Here is a 9,199-nt window from a genome sequence, read left to right on the forward strand (position 1 = left end):
ATGCTCATCTGCTTTATTTTGGGAGGAAATTTCACTGTACCCTACTGTCTTCTTGTACATTTTATAGCCAAGCTTTACCAGGATGGTTAACTGTTCTCCATTCACTTCCTCACAGTGAAGTCCCTTTTTATCCTCCTGCACTTGCAATATTGCCTGTCTTGTATTCCAGTGCATTGATGTCTCCAGGAAACATTTTGGGAATTGGTGGGGGCCTCATAATGATCGTGGGCCTCTAAAGGAATGTAGCAGGTGGAAACCAGGGATGCGGGATACTCCACACGTATGGATTCGTTCTACACAGTAATGAATTGCTTTAAACCTGTCTAACTCTTCAATGCCCTGCTGGTTACTTTTATGAAAGCAAACCTGTTTGATTGTGTAGACGCCAACTACTTTTTATATAATAAAACATTTTTTAAACAGTTTGAGTATATGCTGACTTTTCCAATAATGCTGCTACAAAGAGTTTAGCATCTTAGAAAACTCCCTGACTCCTGGGAGCCACTTGTATTCGGATTGTCAATGCTATACACTCCCCCCATCTGTTCTTTTAATGGCAGTGTTTCTGTGATTCTGCATGTAGGTGCCTTTGTCTTTCTTCTCTAAGACTCTTTTTTCTCCCTTTTCTGCAAACGTACCTACTTTTGGGGCTCTGTATCTCACATGATTATGTCAAATTAATCTAAGCAGCAATGGATTTAGGTTACGTATTGCTTTTAGGTGGAGTAGCTGTACAGTGTAATGATTAAGAGTACAGATTCTGCCCAGCTCTGCCTGGGAACAAGTCCTGGCTCTAACTTTTAGTAGACCTGGGGACACAGCATCCTCATCTACAAATAATGAGACCCACTGAAGAAGCTGGTGGGGGTGAGGGCTAGGTACTTTCCCATAATATCTTTATCAGGGTTTACTGTATAACAAAATGAACTCAGACAAAATTTCTCCACATACACAGGCATTTGTTAGTCAAACAGTAACAAGTGAACAGAAAACATGCATATTCTCTTTTTTTGTGAGTGTGAGACATGCTCTGTCATTTTTTAGCTGTTCTGGCTTTCACCTTTCACGCAAGGTTGACTTGAGGTGCTCTGACAGGTAGCATCGGGCAAATCCCGTAACAGTGGACAAATACAGGACATTTAGGGATTGAGATTTGGGTACCATTCCCAAGGATGCAGGTCACAGATCTTGGTAGATTCTTATACCTTGTTGGAGGGGGGAGATATCCTAAAAATATGTTAGCCAGAGTACCTTAATGTTGCCTGTAAAGAGTCTTCCTTGAACATTTATTATGCTGTTTAGCAAGCCATTAATTTCACCAGTAAGAGTCTGTTTCTGACGTTCATCATGCTAATTAACCCAACCTTGAGTGCTGATGGAAATACAGATAACAGAAGCTTTGTAGTAGCTGCCTCTGGAGTGTGGTCCTTCTGATATGACATCAGTTAATCATTCTGAAATACAGATTTTTTTTTATGAGAGCAATGCATTGGCCTTTCGTGTTAGAGCTTCGACTAGCTAGAACATACTTAAGTGGGAGCATTTTAGAGTAAATTACAGACCTCGTACCACCTCTTTGGGCTGTTGTGCTGCTTAAGTGAGTTACTATATGTGAAGTGCTTAGAGCAGTTCAAGCGACGTTGTATGTGCTGTATAAGTACAGTTGACTGTTGAGCGACATGGGTTTGAATTGCATGGGTCCACTGACATGTGGATTTTTTTTCAATGGTAAATATACTACAGTACTGTATGATCTGTGGTTGGTTGAATTTGCAGACATGGAGGACCCACCCTAAATTATATGTGGATTTTCAACTGGTGGAGGGTTTGAGCCCCTAACCCTCACGTTGTTCAAGGGTCAACTGTATATGCAGTATTGTTATTATTGTTAGTAGTAGTTTGAGTGCTTTGACATATGTTGTCAGTTTGGTATCCTAATATGGTCTTATTTTCCCACGAATTGGCTGGGTTCTCACACAGCAAACTGAACAAAAAGCATAGTGCAGTCCCTCCACATTATTCAGAGATTGTGTGCTTGCAAATTTACCTACATGCTAAAATTTACTGGTAACCCCCAAATGAATACAGCACTTTCGGTCATTTCTGAGTATGCACAGAGTGGTGAAAAATGAGGGTCTGGGGTCCACCAAAATGACCTGGAACAAGGTGATGTTCTGTCTCCTCATTGCAGCTCTCACACTGTAAACAAGTGTCCTTCTCGTGGGTCATTCAGAGACAAGTTTTGCATTTGTTGTTGTTGGTGGTGGGTGATTTCACTGTTTAAACAACACCCTTGCTTAGTGCTAAAGTGTTGTCTAGTCTTCCTAAGTGCAAGAAGGCTGTAGGGTGCCTTATGAGGAAATATGTGTTAGATAAGCTTCATTCAGGCATGAGTTATAGTGCCTTTGTCAGAATTTCAATGCTAATGAATCAATGGCATATTCTAACTAACGTGTCCTTGAGCAGAAACACACGTAACACATTGATTGGTTGATGAAAATGTTGTGATCAGAAGCTCACAGGAACCTAACCCTGTATTTCTCCTAGGAGCCTCGTTCAATACTCATTAAGTCAGTGTTCGTGGCAACTTTATAGAACATAGCGACCGTGAGTAATGTGACTGTATCACTTTCTTGAGGCCGCCTTTTCAAAAGTGTTCCTCTGCAATGATTCAAGAATCTCAGGGGCAGGACCGGTTACAAAATTTGTAGGCTCACGCAGAATAAAAATGCAAGACCTGTTGTTCAAAAGTTAAGCAGTTCAAGATGAACATTGAACCAGCTAAGCTGAGCATATGGGGTCCTCTGCGAGTGCAAGTGTCACAGGCCCACAGAGATGGTCCAGCTCATGGGTTTACTCGATCTGAAAGACTGTACCTCAAAACAGCAGGCTGGGAGAGAAGGGGGAGAATGTGATGAGCCCACAATGGCTCCTGCTTTTGGTGGCCGGTGTGGAAGGTGTCACAGTTGAAAGTGAAGGCTCACAGTTCAATGGACACAGCTTGTCCACTAGTGTATAATGTCCTTGCTGGTCCAGGCCCTGCCCAGGCTGCCATGTTCCTATTTTTAGAGTTCCCATCACATGATCAGTTACCCATCCCCAAAGCACAAACGCCATGGGAGGGTAGTCAGCTCTTGGTAGAGTGTGGAGTGCAGCCCAGACTTCTCCCGCCTTTTTGAAGCTCTCTTTGGAGGACTTATTTGGCACCTCATCTCAGTCCCCCCAATGGTTTTCTAAAAGGTTTGATTTGGGGGAAGCAGATGTCCTTAATATTTTTACCCAGGAAGTTCCTGGAACTTGACGCTAATTTGACTTTTCTTATTCTAAAGGTCTTCACAGCACAGCAAGGGGGAGGGGACAGCTTTGCTAACTTAAAGGACCAATTAAAAAAAAAAGAGAGAGGAGAGAAGATGAGGATTTAACTTTTTTTTTTTGCAAGTTGTTTTATTTACAGTGCCAGCTTTTAAAGGTCACTAAGGTAAAGTTAACTGGACAATAAACTAGGCAGAAATAGCTTTACAAAGAGAGGGGAAGCCCAAAATGCCACTTTCTATAGAGAACCCACAGTTCAAGTTTATTCAGAGCAAAGAAAAAAGAACTTTTGATCATACTAGAAGAAACTGAGCCATGAGTTTGCAATCTGTGCTGAAACTACACATGCAACGAGGATGACATTCTGCTAATACAACTGATTTGCTGCTGCATTTGTGGACCGTTTTTCTAATATTAACAATTATAAACAAAGGAGTGCAACTAGTATTTGCAACAGTCCTTACAGTGTTACAGCATCAGACACAAAATTTCACTTCTCCTCACACCACTGGTTCTCTTTGCATACCTGGGCTTCCTCTTCTTCAATAAAATCATTTTTGATATTGAATGTCTTTCTAATCTCCTCAGGAGTTTTCCCCTTGATCATATTGGCAACAGTCTTGCAGGTAACATCAAGCAAACCTTTGATGTCTAAGTAGTTTGCTGCCAGTATAAGCTCAAAAAGTGTTCCTTGGTCAACTTTCAGGAATTCTTGATCCCAAACAGGGATGTCATCTGTTCGCTTTTCTTTGTCCTCACCATCCTGAGGAGAAGGAGAATCACCCCTGTGGTGGGTGCACCACTGAACGACCTCTTTTAATATCATTGCGTTAACATTTGGCACGGGGACTGGCTCATCATCTCCTTCGTCACCCACTCCCAAATATTTCAGCATGGTCTTAATCGTCACAGATTGTTTCGCAACTTCAACATCAACTTCAAATATCTCTCCGTCAGAACTCTGCAACTCAATTGAAGGCATGGTGTTAGGACTCAAGGAGATGGCAGGCCAGAGGCTGATGAGAGCAGGGCGGCGTCTGCGAAAAGAAAAACAGAAAAGTGGAGAACAAGGGCAACACTGCAGAGCGGCACGACGTCTGCCTCGGATTTAACTTTTTAACTCTCTCCTTCCTCTCTCCTTCCACATACATACACACGCTCATGCACACACTTCCAGTCTCCCTAGCCTGGCAATTCAGTTAAATGATACCTTTTGGTTATATCAATATCTCTGTTTTCTTACTGTGAAATTTAAATGTAATTCACAATTTTTCTATTTATTATGTCATGCGTCTTATCATGCATTACTTCCTTTGTTGTACAACTCTGCTTGGAATAAAATTTATTTTTTAATTACTTAAAATAAAAGGGACCAATAGTTTCATCCCCTCAAAGTGTGAAAGCCTAGGAGTTTGGCCGCATATGAAGAGGCTCCTTACGTTACCCTACATAGAAAATAATGACAGTGTGCTCCAAGGTACTGTCTGGCTCTGCCTCGGAGCAGCAGTGAAGAACTGACACAGAGATGTCATACACATTCATTTCTTTTTTTGGTTTGGCCTGTAAAGAGGTTTTTTTTTTTGTAAAATTTCAAACAAGTTGTCAATATTTAAATTTCATAAAGAAATCTATTGTGGCCTCTCTGGGAAAAATCTGTGGATCTGAAAACAGATGGCTTATATTCCCACATCTGCCGTGATCTGGAACTGACAGCAGCTTCCCCTACAGGCAAGCACGAGCTTTCCTCTTCCACAGCCCCCTGTGCCCACACCTTCCTTTCACCTGCTGGGCCATGTGGGCAGGGCTGAGAGATGCTGACGGGGACTGTTCTGAACCCACGGGTGCCCAGGTAGTGCCAGTTGTTAAATATTCATTATTTTGAATATCACTCCCTCCTGGAGCCATTTGAGCTGCTAACCTTGCTCTGCAGAGAAGCAGCTGTCAGCTTCTTGCTAAAAAACTAAATTCAGACTCCCGGGTCGTTCTGTTACAATGATTAATCTGTTAGATTGCCAGGGTTCTTCACCATTTCATTTATCCGGAGCGGAGCTTCTAGATGAGTGTAAGGAATTCACTAACTGTGGCCATGTCTCTGCTGATGGAGTGGGCACCCTGGGAAGCCAATCTGCATGAGGACTGAGGCCCTTCCTGGGGGATAATTCGTCCTGATGAAACAAGGAGCCAGCTCTGGAGAGCCCGACCCTGTTAGAGGAAGCTCCGCTGTCAGATGACGGTGTGAAGTCTGTCATCTGGATTTCTCTCTGCATCCAGCCCTCACTGGATTCTCTCTGTACTCTCGGAGAGTAGAGCAACAAGTAAAAAAGGAACAATTTCTCTACAAACCCTTGGGTATCCCTTTAACAGAGTTGAACATAAAGGAGATAAAGAGACATTCTCCCATCAGTTCCCCATGGGCACTTTCAACGCTTGGAACACACCTGTACACCTGGCAGACACTCCAGTGCCCCGTGGGAGAAGACATGTGGCCCCTGTGGATGGTTTGGGGTCCTAACTAATCAGCATCACACCTTTCCAGATCCTGAAAGTGTAGCAGACAGAAGGAACCAAATGGGTTCAAACTCAGAAATTGAGAATATGGCAGGGTGGTTATATTGTCTGCAATTTTCTTAAAATATTTCATTGTGGATGGTGGTGTGTGTGGGGTGTGTGTGTGTGTTTATTAACTTCAATATATACCCTAGGAACTGTTGATTAGCATTTCGATTATTTGTAGTCCGGTTACCTATTGCTGCGTAACCCACCCTAAAATTTGCTGGGTTAGAAAGCAGCATATTACTATCGATATTTCTCATGGGTCTGTGGTTGGACCGACTCAGGTGGGCAATTCTCACTTGGAGCTTTTTGCGTCGTTGCCGCCAGATGACAGCTGGGGCTGGAGGCACCTGGAGCCTTATCTGGGCTGGATGTCAACATGGATTCTCTCCTCCTGGCTGGCACCTGGGCTGGGATGTCTGGAACAGCTGGGGCCTAGCTGAGCATCTCTTTCCCCTCAACCCCAGCCCCTCCCCTCTCACTCCTACAATGTGCTGCTGTCTTATTTTGCCCCTTTAGTCTGTTGGTAAATGTCTTTCCCTACTCCCTCCCCACACTTTTATTAACAGTTTCCATATTAAACTCCCCTTGCATTGCCCAATCTGAGTGCGTCCTCTCTTTCCTGCCTGGACCCAGACTCAGACACTAGGTCAGCTGGTTTCTCAACTAGGGACCATTTTGTCCTTCAGGAATGTCTGGACAGATTTTTGGCTGCAATTAAGGGAGGATGCTACTGGCATCTAGTGAGTAGAGGCCAGGGATGCCGCTAAACATCCTACAGTGCACAGGACGGCCCACAACAGAGACTTATCCACCCCGAATGTCAGTAGTGCCCAGGCTGAGAAACCACACTCTAGGCGTTAACTCTCACGTCTGCTATACAAGTATAAACTCAACACAAATCACATAGGAATAAAACTATATAACCAACGACATTTAAATTAACAATGTTAATTGTAAGTGAAGGATGCTGTTGTTTTGCTGAAATTAAACTGCTGCTCACACAGTACGAGGTGGTCCTGACTGCTGGGTGCTGGTTGCGTGTGAATTTGGTGGATGTCCATCCGTAAACCAGCCAACTCCCTTCTCTCCAGACGCCTCTCTGCTCAAGCTCCCAGGACACCTCTCCTCCTAGGGCACACAGCGGGGTCTTGTTGGCTTTTCCTTGGCATCGGTATAATTTTCATCTAAAGTCTACCACTATCGTTTCTCTCATTAACTTGTTTCCGTGGAAGTTATGCTAATTGGTACCAATATACACATGATTGCCAAGGAGAACCCTATGACAGTTCTCAATCCTTCAGATATTTTTTTTAAGATGTCGTCGAAATGAAGGTAGGAGACTAAAATAGAAGGTTTATAGAGAGCTCATGGCACCCTGAGAAGCTATCCTTGGAGTCCTGGGAGAGAACCACTCTTGTGATGTTTGATGGGAAATGGAAACAGACCCCGTTCCTTCTTGTGGTTGAGGATGGAAATACAGAAAGCCTCCACTGCGGGCAGAAGCCTTTGCTAATGGACAACCACAGCTTTCTTCTTGGCTCTTTTTGTAGTGCCTCAAATATAAAGAAAGGACTTTCTGATTAAAGCTTTATCCCCTAGCCACACAGCAGAAGTTCTTACACATTCCAGTCAACGTGTTTTGCTTTCTCAGCTCTGGCTTTCTTAATGAACTTTGCCCGTGACAGGAAGATGGCAACATGAACTTCTTCTCTTCATCAAAGATATTTGTTGGATTTCCTCCTTTTTCCCCTGGCTGGGGAAGTGCGTAAGCTTCTGAGGGCTGTTGAGTTTGCACTGTACAGACCAGCTCTGTAAAGAGCCTGTGTTCTCTATTCCACCCAGGACATGCAGACCTCCTTCTTGCATTTAATGACACATCCGGCCTACCAGATCCATCTTGTTTTGCTCTTTCTTTTGTTCACGTGTTAGCACCTTTTGCAAATCTAAAACAATTATGAAGCCATTTAGAAACAATAATGCTTAAGTGCAAATACTTAAATGTTATTAAACTGTTGGCATCTTGCTGAATTATTTCCTTATGGTTAATTACTTCATTTCTTTATAGCTAGCCATGATTGATTCCTGCTTAGGGCTGTTTCTACTCTGTAAGAAAATATAGTTATATACTTTAAAACTGTAAGGGATGCCCACCACTGCTTTCCAAACTCTCTGAAAGCATTTTTTTTTTTGGTCATGGGAGTTCTTAATTTTAATTTAGTTTTTATTTTTAAATAAATATTTAGCTACAGTGATTTTGATGAAAAGCTCTTTACTGGCTTAATGAATTTTATGGGTCTATATAACATCAGTGTCTTAATTACTACAAATGGATAATAAACCCTTTCTCATATACGGGAATAGGAAACACACAGAGTGAGTGCCATTAGGAACAATTGGATTTTCACTTGATAATTCAGTAAAAAGAAAAAAAAAAAAAAACGTAAATACCGCAAATAACAGCCCAAGGGGTAATCTCTGCAGCTCCACCAGAAACCGTAGAGTGTAACTAAGTTTTACAGAGATTTTCTCTGTGTTTTTTGGGCTGTGACAAAAGCAAAGTATAAATTCATGCAGGGAATGAAATAGTTGTTCATTTGATAGGTGCTAATTAATTTCTCCCTGTATGTCAGAGACATTTAATTCCTCATCATAAAAGGTCCTTGAATTTAGGAGGACACCCGGAGAGGAATCTGTGACCCCAGGCGAATAGTTGCAGTGTACCAGGAAGAGTATCGTGGGTTCTTATTGTGTGTGTGGCTTTAAGAAATTCACTTGGTCTGAGAAACTGTCACTGCTGGTGCAGAGTGGGCTTTGCCTGGTTAGCAAAAGGCCAATCAGAAAATAATCTCAGAGAGGTAGTAGGGTCAGTACTTCAAATAAGTGAATGAAGAGTTATTTAGTAGATCTTGAATGAGCTGTTGAATTGTTGCACTCTTAATATTTACAAATCAGAGGTTTTCAAGCTAGAGTGTGTCTAAGAACTGCTTGGAAAACGAGGTAAAGTGAAGATTTGGGAGCTCTTCTCCAAGAATTGATTCAGCAGGTTTGGGTGGGGTCTAGGAATGCTTTATTGATAAGAATCACAGGAATGGACCATATTTTGAGCACATTGGTTTCTTTTGGTGGGTTAAGCATTCCCCTTGAAGTTATTCCTTTTATTTTTTTCCCCCCATTACATAAAAGCATTGAATTTTACTCAGTCCCTCATCAGATGGGCCCAAATTTCAAGTTAAAAATCTTAAGACCTGTTTATACACAGGAGGTATTTTCCCCACCGTCTTGGCCGTGCAATGCGTTATGGTCCTTGGATTGTGGCAGCCCAGAGATCGTT

General features: G+C 42.5%; 1 pseudogene; it reads right to left on the reverse strand.

The window, feature by feature from the left end:
• Positions 1 to 3,498: 3,498 nt before the first annotated feature.
• LOC137233138 (S-phase kinase-associated protein 1 pseudogene) lies at positions 3,499 to 4,396 on the reverse strand (annotated as a pseudogene).
• Positions 4,397 to 9,199: the final 4,803 nt, after the last annotated feature.

This window comes from Pseudorca crassidens, chromosome 10, assembly GCF_039906515.1.
Source record: "Pseudorca crassidens isolate mPseCra1 chromosome 10, mPseCra1.hap1, whole genome shotgun sequence".
NCBI lineage: Eukaryota > Metazoa > Chordata > Mammalia > Artiodactyla > Delphinidae > Pseudorca > Pseudorca crassidens.